The sequence below is a fragment of the Sinohyriopsis cumingii genome, chromosome 12, assembly GCF_028554795.1.
Source record: "Sinohyriopsis cumingii isolate HCF-2022 chromosome 12, ASM2855479v2, whole genome shotgun sequence".
NCBI lineage: Eukaryota > Metazoa > Mollusca > Bivalvia > Unionida > Unionidae > Sinohyriopsis > Sinohyriopsis cumingii.
The window spans coordinates 92,610,939-92,631,870 of NC_142972.1; the positions used below are offsets into that span (position 1 = coordinate 92,610,939).

At 33.2% G+C, this 20,932-nt stretch overlaps 1 protein-coding gene across 5 annotated transcripts in view; it reads left to right on the top strand.

Annotated features, from left to right (window-relative positions):
* Positions 1-17,971: 17,971 nt before the first annotated feature.
* LOC149786987 (uncharacterized) overlaps positions 17,972-20,932 on the top strand; it is a 46,013-nt gene continuing 43,052 nt past the window's right edge. The window contains exon 1 of one of the 5 annotated variants that reach the window (XM_089977544.1): positions 17,972-18,024. The gene's annotated coding sequence lies outside the window, so the exon portion shown is untranslated. Of the gene's footprint in view, positions 18,025-18,605; positions 18,728-19,365; positions 19,457-20,505; positions 20,633-20,932 lie in introns of those variants that run through there. The other 4 variants (XM_089977540.1, XM_089977542.1, XM_089977539.1 and 1 more) reach the window with 4 other exon arrangements.

The following is a 20,932-nucleotide window of genomic DNA, read 5'->3' on the forward strand; positions in this document are numbered from 1 at the left end:
GCAGCATGCAAAATGCTTATAATAATTTTACTAGCAGCTGTCTAACTTTAAGGAGTAAGTGTTAGGAGTATCGGCCTGGTGACAAGATATTGGGACTGATGGGACATGAGGCTACATGTCTGCTGGAAGATGCACCAGAGCTAGAAATCACACACTGCAGACATCGTAGCGATATGACAGAAACATTCCTAAAGCTACGTTAGAAACCCAAATCACACACACACACACACACAACTTTGTTTTAAAAACAAACTGGTCTCTAAGTAATACATTATATTTCTTTGACTCTATGGTGTAACGTATAATACTTAACTATGGAATAACTTCATCAATAAATTTAAAATCAAGTTAGATCCCTTTACCATGTTAACCAAAGAGAACGTAATAGGAATTGAGAATTCAAACGAAATAATGTCGACAGTATTTCGAACTGTAATGGTTCTGCAAAACAATTTCTCGTCGGACCTGGGCAAAATATCTTTTAACACTTGACATGTTCCAAATCACATTGTTCACACATGGTGGCATGTTATTTGTGCCTTGCTTAATATTTAAAATGAAATTATTTTACTGGGAAAGCAAATTATTAAGGCAATATATTGCAGAGCCTACACAAAGAAAGTCATGTAAATTTTCGTGTTCATTTTGCTTTTTGATCCTCTATATCATCGCCTCATTGGACACAGGTTTTCTAAATGTTCGAGATGATGTTGATACTGTATTCGATTAAAATCCGGTAACGAATGTTACTCGAAATGTTATCTTGAATTTTGAAAGTAATTTCGTCTGCAATAACACTGTCATTACATGTCAATATATATATATATATATATATATATATATATATATATATATATATATATATATATATATATATATATATATATATATATATATATATATATATATATATATATATATATGTGTGTGTGTGTGTGTGCGTGTGTGTGTGTGAAATCGGTGACGGAACACATAGCAAGAACATTTATCCAGTCACTATTGTTACCTTAAACTGTTATGCATATTTAAATTAATTGTTTGAATGTTAGTTTTAACAGATTATTATTCCTTTACAGGTTATTGTCATATAATATTGTTTACTGGACTTGATTTGTTTAGAAGTAAGTGCAGTTCTGTTTGAATTGATTGACTATATTTTATATTTATTACTTTGATATAAATACCTAATAATTGAAACGTTTTATCTTATTCCTGACCTTGTTCCAAAATCAGTGACAGGTTTGGCAAACAACTTTTTTTTTTACATGTCTCGGAGTAAGAATCATTCAGTTGAGTCAAGGTCATACCTGGACTACTTGTCGTGAGGCATGTGTTAATTCGTAAACGAACGCCTGTTTTATCTAGAATGATGAGCTCTTGACCCTCATCCGGGAAGTTAATCCTATAACTGATGTTATGATAAGAATTCTAGGAGTCATGCCTTAATACTTGAGCAGCCAACTTGTTTTATGTTATGACCAGTTTGGGGGATGAATTTTGTTTTCTCAAATTATGTAATTTCAAATGATTGTTTTCCCTAGAAATACAAAAGTGCTCTGATATTTCTTGAACAAAGACATTTACTGGAATTTATACGGAATTCAAAAGCTGGATTAATATGTTCTGCAATTCAACAAGAGACTGTTGACACATCAGTACAACGCTGACTATTGTAGACTTCATCACCTTCCATTTTGGAATTTCACCGGGATTTGAACTGTGATTCACTTAGAACATTTCATTGAGAGGACTTGTACTTTTTTAATTCTTGGACTACAATTTGCATTTAATTTGCGATACCGTAAGATCATTTTCCTTAATTTTTTGCTTTGTATCCTTGCGAAATAGACTTTTTGTTACATTTTACAAAGTTTGTTGTCTTCACTCGTTTCTATTACTTATTTTAAGAGCATAGGCTCGTAATAAAACATGCCTAGGCAATTAATGCGTACATGAATTGAGTACACGTTCGTGCTATTTAAACAACAGACCGATAGTGTAACGTAACGTGAGAAAATGTTATGTGAAAATGTGTGTGCCATCAATCAGCAAAATATATAAATAAATATATTAATATAAATAAATCCCCAACATACACGATGCGACCAAGAGGGCCGTAATATTGACACTTAGTGAGGATCGACTGATGGATACTAAAATGAATGACGGTAATAACTAAAGTAGATGCTCCTACTTGATAAGATGGAACACTACATAATTCAAAACTTTTATCATTTGTCCCAGTTTGCAGAGTCTGAACTGCCACAAAGATTGAATGATGATGTGTAAGGGATCATGATCAATCGTAAACCCGAACGGAGATGATGTGCGGTTGAAAAGAGGTCTCAGGAAGTGTAGCATAAAAGGTGAAAGAAGTTTATGTTCAATATTAATTATGGATATAATACTAAAACTTTCAAATCGTCATAACAAAATTAAATGTTGAAAATGGAAATCTATAACACGTCATTTGTCTGGGTCAATTCAGTTCGATATCTGATCCATAAAATAAAATGTTTTATTTTAAAAGTGCAAAGGTAAGTACTCAGTTCGTAATAAGACTTTAATACCTCATTCCAGGCTGATATGATACCTTTTTTGAAATTAATTCGAAGACGTACGGAATGTAATCTGCAAGCAAATATTCAAAGTTCCTTGGACATTAAAATGATATTGCTTAGTTATCGTACCTTCCAAGAAGAAATTCAGATATTTGGTGCTATTAAATTTAGAAAAGACACAATCCAAAACTTAAACTATGCAGTTTGAGGAAAGATGAAACCATTCCAAACTCGTTTTCTGAATGTAATCACACTGTAGATTTCTGCAAAATCATACTGTATACATAATGCTATAAACACACTAAAGATAAACTATTACATGAACAATTCATTCCTGTTGAAACGTAAATATAGCATAGACAATAACCATAGCAATTGTATTACTAAATATCGCTCATCAACAGGTAATTTCAATCTAAAACTAAATTTTGGGAGAAATGGGGAATACTAGTCATATATGGCAAACCAATACCTATTTTGTCCCAAATTCTTTGAGAAATGAGGTATTCCGAATCCGATGCATAACAGGGCAGACCAGTTCTTTATGGCAAACCAAAACAAAATCTGGGTTCCAAGTATTATGAGAAACGGGAACAACTGAATTCTGTATGGCATACTAAATAGATAATTTTGTTTGCAAGCTATATGAGAAATGATGTATTCTGAATTATGTGAGAAATGTGGCATACTTTATTATATTTGGCAAACCAAAACCTAATTTTAATGCAGTTAAAAGGTTCAAACACTTATAATAAATAATTACCTGAAAAAGATATACTACTATCCTAGCAAACCTGCTCAAGTGTGGAGGTAAATTAGGGTCATATATATTAAAAGGTCAATGGAGGGACAGCGCAATATATACAGCTTTTTCTTAATCATTAATATAGGTAGAGAGCTCCTTTTTTCCAGTGCTGAGTTGTGTTTATTCTGTGGATATCCACATACTACTTATCTCCAGTATAAGTGAAATGGGGTCGAATTTATCCAAGGTGTAACAAACAAATGCACTGAAACACACTAAAATGTAGACATTTAAGTCCTACTGGATGAATTACTATTCCTATGGTTTAATTTCGTAACAATTTTCATGTGCAAGTAAATTAGTCTAAAAATAGTGCAACCATGGAAAAAAATACAAACCAGTAACCAGAAGAACAAATGAATGGGCAAAACACATTGTCCACTCAGAACATAACTGACATGGGGAAAATGGCAAAATTGCATGAGCTAGAGATTAAACGACCTTGTTCTTATTTTGGGTTTCAACACATTATGCTGTCTAGTAAACCTGGTGGGCAAGAAGACATAAAAACCCTAGTAAAAATCACCAATGCATACAAAGCAACTTGCAAACTTTCTTATGTATGTATGTATGTATGTATGTATGTATGTATGTATGCATTCATGCATGTATGTATATGGTTTAATGCACATTTGCCCAACCTTGGCTGTATTTTGCCGAGTACAAATAAGGCTGGTCAGATATAAACTTCATCAGTTGACGTAGAAATTGGTAGTTGATACACTCAGAAAGAATGTGTTCCACTCTTGATCGAAAATGCCAAGAGACACAATCAAATAACATTTCTCAATCTAAGACGTATATTTAGCTGGGATACATTTGTCCTATAAGTAACATGCACACTGACAGTTTATTTCTTATATGTTAATTGATACAGTTCTTCAACATATCCAGCAATGGTGCTGATGTGTTCTCTTTGATGTACTGTATATTAACGATACATCATTCCAAAATGTTTAGCAATTTGTATGTTGTTCTCTCTCTTTTATATTACCGGGAGAACTCTCCAATATGTCTAGTAATTGGTATGATGATATTCATTATGTGATGTAATGTATTCTCACGACTTGCATCGTAAGCAAAGTAAGAGAAAGAAGTACAAGCAATAGGTTTTGTAGAATTTAATAAGACAATTTAACATATCAATTCATAAAATGAAAATTAGGTCAAGTATATTATTAACAACTGAGTGAAACACAATCCTGTAAAAGTTCTATTGAAGTCAACAGGAATGAAATGTTCCGTATAAATTTAAAAGTCATACACGTACAGGTCTCACGTGTGAAAATGGCACTGTCCAGCAGAAATTCCTTGGATAAAGCAAAATAATTCTTGTAAAGCTTATGCTCAAGTTAGCACTTTCCCTCTCCGAATCAATGAGTAATCCAAATGTTTTTCTCTCCAAAGTACAACTCAAAATACGTCTACAGACTTGATGTTACAAGCAGAACACAAGAAATAAAAATCAGATAATGTCTATTCCTATCAAATTACATACAGCATTAAGAGATATAACATATTTCGCCAGTACTCTACGTGACTAAATGCAAATCTCCAACATCGTAAAACCACTTCACGTGATATAACACATCAATGGGAAGTAACTTAAATCTTTTACGAACCCACCTAATCGACTGGTCCTATTAGAAGCAACTCAAAACTTGGTAACAAATTTACCACTAATTTTAGTATTAGTAACTGTCAACAGGTACGTAAGCATTGATTTATAGATCCTATGCAGTGTTACGTTCTTAAGTTCTTTTTAAAATGGACCACACCACATCTGGATATAGGTAATCAATAATCAATATAATTTACAATCATCGATAAATATTGCAAAAATTATACATATACAGAACATTATATTATTCTGTAAGTCCCAGATACGTCCAGTAATCGATCTGATGTTCTCTGTGTGATTTACTGTATAATTTAATGACACAACTCTTCAACATGTCCAATAACGGGTCTCATGTTCTCTCTTTTATTTGCCTTACATTAATGGTGCAACCGTCTAACATTACAGCTATAATCTAATCTCTGAAGTTGCCATTCGATGTTTTGCCAAGTTGAGAAAACATGCAGATGAAGATAAGTAACCTAATAGGATTTTCCATTCCAAAATGAGTGGCTGCCGACTAGCTTTGACTGCTTTGCATAATTTCCTTTTTCTCTTTATACAAATGTAACTCGACAGTCAATAGCACATAGTTTATTGGAAAAGTAAACACAAACGCATCTTACAAAGTTGCAAAAGAAAGGCAAGAAAATCTTAAAATGATTAGATTGTACAAACCTATCATCTCCTGAGTAAGTATTCCCTTGTCTTTGAAATCAATCCACTTGCTGGCGATGGCAGGACGTTTTTTTTTTACAAACGTCTCGACTGTGACGAGAGAATTCAGAGCACCAATAAACCAATGTGGGTCGAGCACAATTTTCTTTCTCAATCCTTCAACACTGAAATTATGTACAACGAAGTTATTTAAGGAACCTTTAAAAAGTAAATAATCTATTACATAGAAAACAATAAGACTGGTATAATCAACAGAGAATACCGTCCTGACCAATTATATCCTTAAGATTTACTGTGACCACGTCAAAATCATATAGGCTTCTTCCGTAAACTAACTGAAAACCATTCACATGATTTTGCCAAAGAAAGTTCACATGAACAAATTGTATTTTGGAGAGACCATTTTACTTTCACTTTAATCCTGACCAGTGTAATTTTAGGTAGTCAGACATATATTTATATGTTACTGCATTTGTATGGGAAAATAGAAAAACGAGTTTTTCGGATGGATATATTGTACAACCTTGGGAGCGCAGTATATCCATCAGACTAAACGAGTTCACATTTTCCCATACAAATGAAGTAACCTTTTTATTATATGCTCATTTTCGTATTCTACCAAATGTTTAATTATATATACAAAAATATACTACAAGAAACAAAATAACTGAATTTATGATGTATTCGAAACTAACTACACAAGCGCAGATTCATCAGTACACAACCACATTATTAATGCGCACATTACTTTGCCCAGATAAAGTGGAACTTAGTCGCGTGCTGGACATCTCTTTCGAAAGAAAATGGTCTTTTGGTCTTCTTAAAATTGAAATTTAGTTTCATACTGTGTATGCTCATCAGTACACAACAACACTATTAATGCGCACATTACTTCGCCCAGATAAAGTGGAACTTAGTCGCGTTCTGCACATCTCTTTCGAAATCAAATGGCATTTTGGTCTTCTTAAAATTGAAATTTAGGTTCATATTGTGAATATATGTACATTGCAACAGCTTCTCCATTTAGTCTGAAATGAATATGTTTTGGTATATTTTGTCGATTCTACTCAATTTCGTGATAATGACTGGATTTGTCTGTGTCAAATCTCCGTTAAATACATCTGACTTCAGCAGCAAGGGAGCAGCGTGTTGACCTCTACAAGTGTTTCTGTTCTGTCATTGAATGTTTGGAATAATAATGTGGGAAAAACATGAAGTCTTTCAATTGTATTTATCAAAAGACTATGGGATATAATGTTTGTTTCATTTTGAGTGCAGTAAAGAAAATGTAATTGCACTTAGAATGTAGCCGAAATTACAGTACAATTTCGACGGCAAAACTAAGACAGTACATTTTGAGGAAAATCAGGATGTAAAACTGTAAGTATAGTTTTTGCCATTCGTATTATAAACAAATGAAGACATGTTAAAGCCTTGTCACTTGCATGCTATTTGTAGGGACCCAGCAATTTTGTTGACTTCTCTGGTGTCTTTCACTAGCTTAAATCCGAAACACTGAATTAAGAAAGTTAACGCTGAATGTGGCAAATCAGCTGGTATGTGGCAGTACACGAAACATATGATTGAGGTCATTCAGAAACAAATGTAATGAACCAAAACGTTAAGTCCCTACTACATGAGTGTACATGATTTGTTTATAAAGTAGTTCCTTGCACACTACTAGGCACACATGTCGTGCACGTAATTGCAATATATGTGAACATGAGTGTAATATCGTAAAATATTGTACGATTCTGAAACATGAGCTTATAATAAAACACAATGTAGCTTGATTTATTTTAGTCTGTGTCACATTTGTCAGTGTATATTCGAACATACGGATTGCATTCGCATACATTTTGCATGCATTGAGGGACGAGAGAATATTACTTCTATAATGTCTGTAAGATTCTTGTCAGAAACAGGGTCTTAATAAAATCTGACTAATATTGTAATCTTGAATAGAAGTCCCTGTGATATCATTGCATACGAATTAATCAGCTCCACGTACGCGCACACAGTGTGCCTTGCGTTGGAACTGTGCTGTGCCTGTGCTGTTTGTACTGTGACATAGGTTTAGTCTTAGCTGTGGTGCTAATGTTGATACAGATTTAGTGGTACTCGGTGGGTTGTTATATATCCGGCATGATGGTGTCGGCGGTGATGTTGGTTCTGAGGAAGAGAGTGATTATCTAGTACCGATGGAATAAAGCTTCATAATCAACTGGTCTGCAGGGAACGAAGAGGTTCTATGAACATTTAGCAGAGCGGGGTGGGGGTGGGTGGGGGTGGTGCGTGCAATTCCTTGTGACTCTATGATCATCCGGCAGAGCAGTAGGACTGCAGATACATACTGATCTGCAACTGGATGCCACAAGGCATGTCCCAATTTTGTAAATTATTATTTTCATTATTTGAGTGAAAGTCATCATTATTAATATTTGTTTGAAAATCTTCATTATCACTAATTGAAAATCGCCATTAGCACTGTTTGAATGAAAACCGGATTATATAATCATGTGAATGATTAATTATTGTTTATATTGTGTTTCATTAATATTTTGTAATCATTCTTCATCCGCGGTGATATATATCCAGTCATATTGTGAAATTTATATTCATTCATTCTTGTTGATTATTCTTTTTAAGTTAAGTGTTATAAATCGTTCCTGATATAAATAATATAACATTTTCTCGTATCTGCTGCATATCATTGTGTTAAGTGCATTGTTAGAACGTATGCCCGCGAGTCTTGTGTCGGATTTAGTTTTTTTTTTTTAAAATCACATATACTAAACATGATGTTCAAGTAATCGCTTTATTGCATTCACTAGCACTCTGACTCATACCCAGATCATCCTGTTACACTAGTAATGTATCCTTGTTGTTTGCTATAAGACAAATACAATTCATGTTGTGTCATTGCTGTTTACTATGTACACAGACAAATGCAACTCAAACTGTCCTTTGCTGCTCGGTATATACTTAGAAATTAAACCTTATTTCGTCTTCGCTTCTTACTATGTATGCAGACAAATAAAACAACACGTCGAGTTATTGCTGTTAACTATATAACAGACAAATAAAACTCAGCTGTGCTCTTGCTGTCTACTATATGCACAAACAAATCTCGTTATATATCCTTGCTGTTTACTGTATACATAAATATAATTTATTTTGCAATCTTGATGTTTTATCTATGCACAGACACATAAAACTCTTAATGTGCCATTGCTGTTTAATACACAGACAAATAAAACTTGTATTGTGTACCCGCTGCTCACTATATACACAAATACATAAAATCAAACTGTGTCCTTGATGTGTACTTTATACCAAAAAAAAAAACCAAACAAAAAAACAACTCAATTGTGTTCTTACTACCGTAAATAAATGGAAATGTGAAACGGATATTTATTATGTACTTGCTTTTTACCACGTACTCGTATAAATAATACCCGTATTGTGCCCTTATTGTTTACCAAATACATAAAAAATTAAACGTCATGGTGGTCGTTGCTTTAACTACGTACACTCTAAAAATACTCGTCTTGTCCTTGCTGTTTACTATATGCACAAACAAATTTAAAATGGATGTACTCTTGTGTTTTTAATATACATTTTGGTTATGAACCTTGGAACACACTACAAAGTCAAGTATTGGTCTGTAGATTTGGATTCATGATTGCAGATTCATCTGTACATATTTTCAAGGTCTGTTCTATATTCTAATATACGAGTAGAATATTTGATACTTTCTTCATTTCAAAAGTAAGTATGACTAAATGCCAGTTGATAGAAATGTAGTATATACAAGAGGTAAATATGACTAATGTGGAGAGGTGGGTTAGGTTGGGAGTGGTAATTATTTTTTTAATGACAAATGAGACTTGTGGATTATAACGTTTGGGGTTACAATATCTACATGTAAAGGTAAATTTAAGTCTGTTTCATGAATAACGAATATTGCAAATAAGGACCGTTTTAATTAAGTGGTGTCTTTTTGATGATTCACTTGATAAGAAAATCTGGGACGACTAGTGAGCTATAGGTCTTCATCAATCACAAGTATCCCACTTCTCGTCACGTACGTGCAAGTCTCACATTCGGCAAATGTGGATATGTGAGAGAGCTAGCGAGTACCTCCCTGTGGGTTATTGGTTTCTAAAGAGTTTTTTTCCCAGGTAGTTCTTCCCGCAAGTTACACCGACCACCTTGCATAGTTTATATTGAGCCAAGAAATGCCATTAAAGCCAAAGCAAACAAAAAAAAAAATCTAGAAAAACACCAACACAAAATGAGCACTAATACATAAATCCTTTGATTTAAGATTGTTACATATGCAGGGAAAATTAGTCATCTTCTTACCTGAAATAGAGGACCATACCCATATGATGCTGGAACCTAAGAAAGATATCCAACTCGTTATTGTCCTTACATATCCTAACTTGTTGATCTCTTCAATGAGTCCAATTGTGTTGCAATCTGAAAGAAAAATAAAGTATTTACAAGCGCACATATGTGATATATTCCAGAAAAAGAAGGAAAAATATTTCTACTAACAATAAGCAAATTAAATATGCTTATAGTATTCTCATTTATATAACTGATGGCAAAATATTAAATTACATGTCAGGATATTGAATACTTTCCATTTAATTAATGTGATAACTCTTATCTGGTAGGACCTCGAAAAGATATAATATATGTTGGATCATTTTTAGACTAAAAGAAACTGTCTTGAAAAATATTATGAGTTGTTTGTGTGAGAACATGCTTCCGACTAATATACCTTGATGCCAGAAGCTTTCAGCTTCATTATTGCTTGTTCTAACAGGAGCCATCTGGCAGGTGTTTCTTTCCCCCAATAGGTCTGTTTCGATGCCAGTTCAAAAATCCTTCTTTTCAACTTTTCTAGACGCGGGGTGAAATGGGTATTTTCAATTGCAATATCATCCATCACGTTGAGTATAATTAGCTTTCCTGTTAGCATGCAACGGAGTTTTCTGAAATACTCATCAACAACGTTTTGTCTAATCTTCTGTAAGAAAAAGCACCACATGTTCACAACGCATATATTCTTGATGTGCTACACTTGTGAATAGGACATTGATCTACATCATATTCATCTGTTTAGTGCGACCTAAGATCACTGTTTGGTTCCTAGGATGACAATGACCTGATCAATGAGATTAGAGACCACAGATTCGACAACCTGTATAACAATTATATTATCAGCATGACTAGAGACGAATGGTTCCGTTCCCGGATTGACAATCAGATGTTCCGTTTTACAATAAACCGCTATTTTGATACGCTGAATGCCAACTGTTCGATATGTTCAGTAAATACTGTTTGTTAACTGTGTGACAGTTAGCTACCGGGTTGAGAAAATATCACTGTTTTTGTTTCCAGAATAACAATAGCCTCTTGAGTGTGGCTGAAGACCAGTTTCTCCACTGTATCACAATTAAATATCCAATGCGCGCAGATACCAAATGTTATGGTTCCCTTTGTGAAATTCCCTTTTTTTTTTATGACCACAAACCATTGGATTGGTTACCTGCATGGCAGTAACATAATCAGTGTCACCATGCAGAGTCCACTGTTTATTTTTCCATGAAATACTAAGAACCAAGCATTTATATGTTTGCCTGTATGTATCTCTGTCTGTCCACATGTGTGCACATTTGTTTATGTCTGTATCCTCAGACACAGTTGTTTAATAGTCTTTCCCCTACTTATTATTTATCATAAATCAAAGTTTGTTTTATTTTACTGCGACATTCACCACTGTGTCATTATAACCAAGTCATAAACATGTTTAATCCTTAATTTTATTTTTCACTTACATATTGAGATTTGTTATGTTTTAGCGTGATTACATTATTTTTGTAATAAACCAAGTAACCAAAAAACAGAGTTTGGTTATTTAATTAATATTAAGATATGTATGTACACACAAATACATTAATGTTTAAACTATATAATCACAGAAATGTGCATGCATTCACAAAGTAGGCTGTCATATGCTTTCAATCTACCGAAGGACATTACAATATCTTCTTTAGTATACCACATGAATTCTATCTTTGTAACTGCTGAGGACATCCATATTTCAGCACACGCCTGCTTATTACATGGTTACAGCAATAATCAAGTTATAAAGTGACTTATAAGAATATTTCACATACTTTCATTTGCATTAATGACATTGACATATAAACATACCTTTGTAATCTCATCTGTATGGGTCACCACCAGAATCACAGGGAGGATATCTTTCTGCGGAGATGATGCACATGCATGTATGAAGTTCAGCCAAATCTCAGCCAAGTCTGAAGATAGAAAAGAAAGCTATTTTACTCATAACCGTGAACAGTTAAGAAGTAAAAGAATTATTATTATTATTAGTAGTAGTAGTAGTAGTAGTAGCTGTAGCGACATAACGAAATCACTTAAGAACATATTTTTCTTAGTGCCCTTTAGAAAAAGAAAACCATTATTGCAAAGATTTTATTTGAATGTTATGTGAATTTTACCGTCGCCTGAACATTCTTTCAGACTACCCTTTACCTTGTTATGAAGGAGCACAATAATATTTGACAAAATTATCAGCTCACAAAAATACTCTAATCATTTTATAGCAAAGGAACTATTATTTTAAGTTATTGACGTCTAAAATATGACCTTAGCTCTTTCTGTGTCCAGCAGCAACAGTGCTCATGCAGTCGTAGATGTTCTCCTGTATCGATCACTCATGTCTCACATTTAGTTATATGGATTCAAATTTTGGCTTGAATAATTTGAGGGTACACATTTGAGAATAAGTGGAATTATCATCCTGTGGATGGGTCTTTCTTTCTCGGGGTCCTTCCAGGTTCTTCCTTGACCAAATATACCATTACTGTGCAAATACTGACTACCGTGTATATGCTGTCATGTGACTAAAATGTTGTTAAACACAACACGATTTCTTAAGCAGCGGTCATCAATTTGGTTTTACTGTTTCATTGCAACTTTAACATTTTGCCATTAATTTATTACAGTTAATAACAGAAAAATCGGGCTTGAAACGATATAGGTAACCAACATTTCTCAATTAACAAGAGTCTCTTAAGTTGACTGACGCTTTTCATGAAAAAGAAGATGTTTCATGACTTCAAATTAAGACCATCTCTTTATTTCAACTGATGACTAATTCAGCCATGGCTGATAGTTTTCAGCAATAATGTTTTGAAATTAGAAAAAGTAGTGCAGATAATGGCTATCAGTTTATCACCAGTTTGATTAGTGACAAAGTTCAACATTCTTTTGGTTAAGTATGGTATAATGTATACCATACAAGGGTAGTCCATTCATTATTTATTTTAGAGATGCATACATACAGCTATATTAGATGCATGACTGGCATACTCTTCAGTTTGACCATCAAGTATCACAAGAGGTTTGCTAGTGAAATTCCACGACGATAGTCACTGAGCAAAGGTAATTTTCATGATAATACTTTCCATTCTGGAGGATTAGCAATAACAAGATTTTTAGGTTAACTGCAGTGGTAGTCATATTGGATGCCAAATCAGTACCATTTTCATGTAAACCAAATTGGACCTCATATGAAATCTTCTGGTGAAATTCCTATGCCAGTATGAACTTATCGTCAAGTTGATATGTCATAAGGGTTTTTATATGGTTGTCATGGTGGCTATATTGGATATCAGGTCAATATCATTCATATGTAGGATCAGCTAGACATCAAAATAAGTTTTCTTAGTGAAAATATGACAATTCAGGAATAGCAATAATATTAATTTTAGGATTAACACTGCATTTGTTGTATTGGAATTCGCATCACCACCTTTTTCATTTGAGGACAACAGGACCTCATAAAATGTATTATATTTAATGTCCTACCCCAGTATGACTTTCTCTTCCGGTTAAGTTTTGATAACAAGATCTTTAAGATTGTTGCCTTGATAGCCATACTGGATGACAGACAAACACCGTATTTATTTAGGATCAGCGAATCACAATACGATGGCTTTTAGGGAAAAACTTGAGATGACAGGATTATCCATCCTGGAGGAATTGTAATAATAACACAGCAGCACCATTTTCACTTAGGATAAACTAGAATTAGTTAGTCTAATGTCAATACCTTTAGTTCTGGACAGAGCAGTGATAACAATAATGTGTTAATGGATGAATGGATACACTGTATTACAACCCCACGAAATATTTATCAAATAATGTAACCTATATTCAACGTTTGGATACAGATCAAACATTTGACTTCCAGGGTAATTCATAGCTAAGACAAACATAATGGAGTTTCACATAATAATAGTTACTTACCGTGGGCTTTATAAAAATTTATATCCAGGGTATCAAGTAAGCACTTGCCATCTTTTGTGAAATATTTGATTTGTTGTGTGAGATCTATGACCAAGAGATAGATTGGCGAATCGACAGCAACGCCTGATGTGTAGTGTATAATACATTATTTCCTGCAAAGTCCCACTATGCCAATGATGTATAGTCCAATATGTTTTTCCTAGGTTTGTCAGACTTTTAATTGACCAGCTGAAGGATTTCCATCACAGAGTCTTTTTCGTTTTCACTGGACTCTATATTACTGCTTGCTACTTGGCACATGGCCTGGCAAAAGGCCAATTTGACTCCTAGACTACTTTTTTGTTATACATTGACTGGCTGTTGGCGATGTTCATTATATTTCACAATAGTGCTTGCCACTGACGACCAGGTCATATATCTCACTTTGCACATCCGATTCACCATGAAACTCTTGCCTCTGAACACGCTCATTTAGAAGTTTTCAAGTCGCTGAAGCCTCGAGTACTGCTCTGCATCTGAAGGAAGTGTATGAACGAAAACTTGAACAATGTTTTCATAATTTAAGTAATAAAAAGGAGCGAAATCAACAATTTTTAAAAAATATAACAATATAATCATCATAGTTTTAAATGAAATGGTGAGAAAACTTAACAGTATTATAAAGTGAATTTGAAAAGATCCAGACGCAGTAGTATTAAATCCCAAAAGAATGAAAATGTCCCGTATAAATTTCAGAACGGGAAATGTACTAGTCAGCCAAGAGTCGGGAATGTATCAAATCGGCGTTGTCCAGCATTCCGTTGAATAAATCTCAGTAGTTCCAAAATTATAATATAGTCTCACAAGCAATTTCTATATCCACTGAACAAACTAAACAAATATTATGATCTCTCAAATAATATACAAGTACAATATAACCATGGCTGCAGACTTGATGTTACAACAGCACAACAATGTATAAGAATGACTTCAACATTTGAATGAAGCTGATTATTATATTATATACATCGTTATATACAGCGTTAAGATTTTATGTCACAAGAGTGATATATCTTACTACTTAATCTAGGATGAACTAACTTGTATTTCTAAGATTACAACTGTCCGGTCTGTCCAATAGAACAATGCAAAATCTCGTAACGATAATTAATTATTAGACGTATGTATTCATCTAATAATAGTTATAGATCTAATTCAAATTTTACTTTCCTTAATATCTCAATATGTCAACCACCCACACAATCCAGAGCATGATCTATCAAACAAACGCATGTTTATTAATCTAAAAGAACATTTAAGTCAACCATTCAGAAGGCAAAAACATATGTGAAATATGACATTCAGAAACACATCTCGTGTCAAACTCTGAAATGTTCTCCTCATGATGAACCTGATTTGGAGGACCATTTGAAAGCAGTCGTCAGGTTTATAAACCCAGACACAGAAAAACTAGTTTTATATCTCTTGTAAGCGTAAGGTGTTTTTGTCAAGGTTATATTCTCATATCGATATAGCGCTGAATCTCTCTATTATTCTCAAAGATAAAATTATTCAAGGCGAAATGTAGACCAGAACGTCATTGAGGGCATGTCAGTTTTGAAATTTAATAATCGTTAATGCCATCAGTGTTCATGCTTAGGTGATCTTTTTGAAGGAAACTAACAAAGCATGTGTGTTTTAGTTTTTGACAAAAATATTGGCAGTGAACTACGATATGTACACCTTTCCCGTCTTCATTAAAGTGAGATACACTGGCAATGATTAATCATTTGTATTTTAAATGACTTTGTTATATTGTCTTTACTCAAATCAGATCCTCTCCAACAGATCACACTGATTATAATCCAATTAATAATTAGCAAAAAGATGGACTTTATTGTTGGTTTCCTGTAGAAACTATTACATGACATCAATGGTTATTTAGAGTTTAATTGATGATAGGAATTGGCTTCTATATTCCGTTGATAGCGAAAACATACTATTCTAAATAATGAGCCTCCTCCTCGTATTTAACAAATAAAATGTACGTCATGAACACTTAAGAAGCAGTTTCTACGTATATATATATATATATATATATATATATATATATATATATATATATATATATATATATATGCTTGTATGTGTGTGTGCGCGCGTGAGTCCTTGAATGCGTTAATGCGTATGTATGTATGTATGTATGTATGTATGTATGTATGTATGTATGTATGTATGTATGTTTCCTTGTATGTATGTATGTATGTATGTATGTATGTATGTATGTCTGTCTGTCTGTATGTATGTATGTATGTATGTATGTATGTTTCCATGTATGTATGTATGTTTCCATGTATGTATGTATGTATGTATGTATGTATGTATGTATGTATGTATGTATGTATGTACGTATATTGGCGTAAGTGCCTTTGTCAGCACAAAATTGTGAACAAATATCAACCAGTAGAACAAAAATGTGTACAAATATCGGCCAGTGTGCATGTATCACTTAGAGAAACCACAGTACAATTGTGTACATTTGATGGCAAAAAAAGTAAAGGTATAAAAATGTAAGGTCTAAGAAACTTTAACTCATATGCCTTTGACCACCGATATAATATTGCACTTTACAGACATACACAGAGGCTGAATATGTATTCTCAGATGAATGGTGTGTGCATGTTTGTTTTCTACACAAGATAAAAGAATACATAATTTTATCTTGGGGTATCCACTCTCTAGTTGCCATGGTAACTTTACAGCGCTCTATATGAACGTCTATCCCTTCAGTGATATTCCCGTCATAAATCTTTACATCTTTCCCCAAAGACGTTTAATAAGCATTGTTTCTCCCTCCCCATGATGTCTTGCGACCATGACCATTATATTATAATCATTTCCCGTTCCATTGCTAAGAGCACCTCTGTACATATTAAGAAAACTTGTACCAATTGTCTGGACCTATGCAGGCTTGATTGAATCTGAAATCGAATGATAATATCATTAGATATGATGAAACCGTACCGATTCAGACATGTAACAGCCCTGAAAGGTCCAATCAGGAAACCTAAAAAATCTGATCAAAAGAATTCATTTGGAATCATATTTTAATTTACTGTCCCAGCTTTTAGCAAATAAAAGATACGGAACTAAAAAATGGAAATAACTTATATATTTATTGCTACATAGGTTTTTTCTGTATAACCAAATATGTAGCTGATTAAAATGAATGACACATTATTATGTACATTATCATTATGTCTATCAGAAACATATGTATGTGCACCTTTTGAATACGTTTTGCTTTTTATTGTTAAATTATTTATTATTTTAATTTTGCGTATATGTTTACTATCATTTAAAATTTCTGCTTTTTTATTGTTAGAACATATGTGCTCGCTATCATTCTTGAGCACGTTTTCATTATGTAAACGTATTTAACTGAAAACAAGTTGTAAAAAAAAAGCGTTATTCGTATACAATAGATATCCCTAATTCTAACCCGTGTGAAAAAAAAGAAATAACTTATGCAGTGGAGTTAAATAATTATACAGCTGTACTAATATTTAGACAGAAAACTACACGATCAATGACACCAAAATATAACAATACTTGGAATTTTCAGGGTATTATTAGAAGAGTCTCTTATTGGAAACAAGTAAGCAGCAGTTGGCCTATGTCATTCGAGATTGTTCATTTAAATAAAATTTATCATCATAGCATTATCAGATTTGTCTGCGAAAATCATCCAAAGACATTGTGCATGTACTTGATTGGGGGTGCTACGCCTAAGGTGAATACAGCGAGAGAGAAGGAGAGAATATATTTCCTTTAAACGAGTGTATACATGCTGGCAGCGACGAATTAAACCCTGTGTAGGCCTTTAGACATTTGAAATCTTGGGGTTCCCCTCGCACATTATCTCTTAACACGATTTATCAATATTATTTTGATCCATTGTCGCAGAGCCTCTAGAAGGTCCCTAAAAGACGCGGGGCCCATAGACCGGTGCCTACTCTTCCTATTAGGTAATCCGGCATTGAATGTTGGCCATATATTACCGTTATTGTTTTTCACCCTCGTTACGAGATCTTTGACATTCATTATTGCATATTGGCTTAATTGTTCACTGTTCTAATATGTTTTGGCATATAGTATTTTAGTTAATTATTCCATTATTTTGTGTACACCATTTGAATACGTTCTGCATTTTATTTTTATAATATGTTTGTTATTTTAATTTTGTGTATCTGTTAATATTCTTTAAAATTTCTGCTTTGTTCATTGTCAGAACACGTGTGTTTGTTGTGATGTTTTGGCCCCTTTTCATTATGTACATTTATTTGACTGCAAACACGTTTCATGAAAAAAAAAAACAAAAAAAAAAACAAGATATAAGGTAAAAAAATTCGTATAAATTAGTGATCCCTAACTCTAACCACTACGAAATGAAGAAATTATGTTTGCATTGGAATTAAATAATTTAACAGCTGAACTAATTTTTGTTACGGAAACCTTCCCGTTCAGTGTTACCAAAATAGAAATGTTCTTAGAAATGGTAAGGATATTATTAGAAGAACCTGTTATTGGCAACACGGAAGCAGTAGTGGGTCTATTTCAGACAAAATTATAAATTCATATGAGTTGTATCGCCCTTGCATTACCAGTTGCGTTTGAGAAAATCCTCACAAAATATTGTTCCTGTACATGATTTGGGGTAATAATCCTACGGTGAGTAAAGAGAGAGAGAGAGAGAGAATATATGTTTCCTTTAAATGAGTGTTTATATGTTGGCCAGTTATAATCGCTTTTTTTCCTCGTCTTTAATGATGTTATTTGCCATTAATTATCGCATATTGGCTTAGTTGTTCACTGTACAAATTTGTTTTGGCATATAGTATTTTGCTTAATTATTCCATTACATGTGTGTACATCGTTTGAATACGTTTTGCATTTGATTTTTAAGCTATTTATTATTTCAAATTTGCTTATGTGTTCACTAGTCTTTACAATTTCAGCTTTGTTCATTGTTAGAACAAGTGTGTTCGCTGTGATGATTTGTCACCTTTACATTATGCAAATATATTTAACTGAAAACATGTTTCATGGAAAACAAGAAAGAAAAAAGACGGTGATCAATATGCGTACACTGTTTATATCCCTATCTCTAACCCCTACGAAAAAAGGAATAATTTTTGCATTGGAATTAAATAATTCCACAGCTGTACTAATTTTAGACGGAAGAATTCCCAATCAATGGCACCAAAATAGAAACGTACTTGGAATTTTTACGGGTATTATTAGAAGAGTTTCGAATTGGAAACACGAAGGCGTCAGTTGGCCTATTTCAGACAGGAGTGTTCATTCATAATAGATTAATCGACACAGCATTATCAGAACTGTTTGATAACATCCTCACAATACATTTTCTTGTTCTTGGTTCGCCGTAATAAGAATAAGGTAATAAGAGAGAGAGAGAGAGAACGAGAGAGATACTATGTTTTATGCAAACGTGTTTATTTATATATTGGCAAGATATGACCGCTTTTTTCTCACCTTTGATAACTGTTGCTTGATATTCATTAATGCATGTTGGCTTACATGTTCACCTTTCTAATTTAATGTGGAATATAGTATTTCCGTTACGTATTCCTTTATATTAGTGTACACAGTTTGAATACGTTTTGCTTTTTAGTTTTAAAATATTTATTATTTTAATTTTTCGTATCTGTTTACTATTCTGTAAAATGTCTGCTTTTTATTGTTAGAACACATGTGTTCGCTATCATCCTTTAGCACCTTTTCATTAAGCAAACATATTTAAGTGAAAACAAGTTGCAAGAAAAAGAAAAAGAAGAAATACGGTGGACAATATTCGTATAAAGTACTAAGCCTAAAGTCAAAACAGATAGAGAGAGGGAGTGAGAAGGAGAGAGATAATATTTTCTCTTTAAACTAGTTCATCTATATTGGCAAGTTATAACACGCTTTTTTCTCACCTTCGATACTCATTGTTTAATATTTATTATTGCATATTGGCTTACTTGTTCACCGTTTTTGTTTTGGCATATAGTATTTTGCTTAATTATTCCATTACATGTGTGTACATCGTTTGAATACGTTTTGCATTTGATTTTTAAGCTATTTATTATTTCAAATTTGCTTATGTGTTCACTAGTCTTTACAATTTCAGCTTTGTTCATTGTTAGAACAAGTGTGTTCGCTGTGATGATTTGTCACCTTTACATTATGTAAATATATTTAACTGAAAACATGTTTCATGGAAAACAAGAAAGAAAAAAGACGGTGATCAATATGCGTATACTGTTTATATCCCTATCTCTAACCCCTACGAAGAAAAGAAATAATTTTTGCATTGGAATTAAATGATTCCACAGCTGTATTAATTTTAGACGGAAGAATTCCCAATCAATGGCACCAAAATAGAAACGTACTTGGAATTTTTACGGGTATTATTAGAAGAGTTTCGAATTGGAAACACGAAGGCGTCAGTTGGCCTATTTTAGACAGGAGTGTCCATTCATAACAGATTAATCGACACAGCATTATCAGAACTGTTTGATAACGTCCTCACAATACATTCTCTTGTACTTGGTTCGCCGTACTAAGAATAAGGTAATAAGAGAGAGAGAGAGAACGAGAGAGATACAATGTTTTATGCAAACGTGTTTATTTATATATTGGCACGATATAACCGCTGTTTTCTCACCTTGGATAACTGTTGCTTGATATTCATTAATGCATATTGACTTACATGTTCACCTTTCTAATTTAATGTGGAATATAGTATTTCCGTTACGTATTCCATTATATTAGTGTACACAGTTTGAATACGTTTTGCTTTTTAGTTTTAAAATATTTATTATTTTAATTTTTCGTATCTGTTTACTATTCTGTAAAATGTCTGCTTTTTAT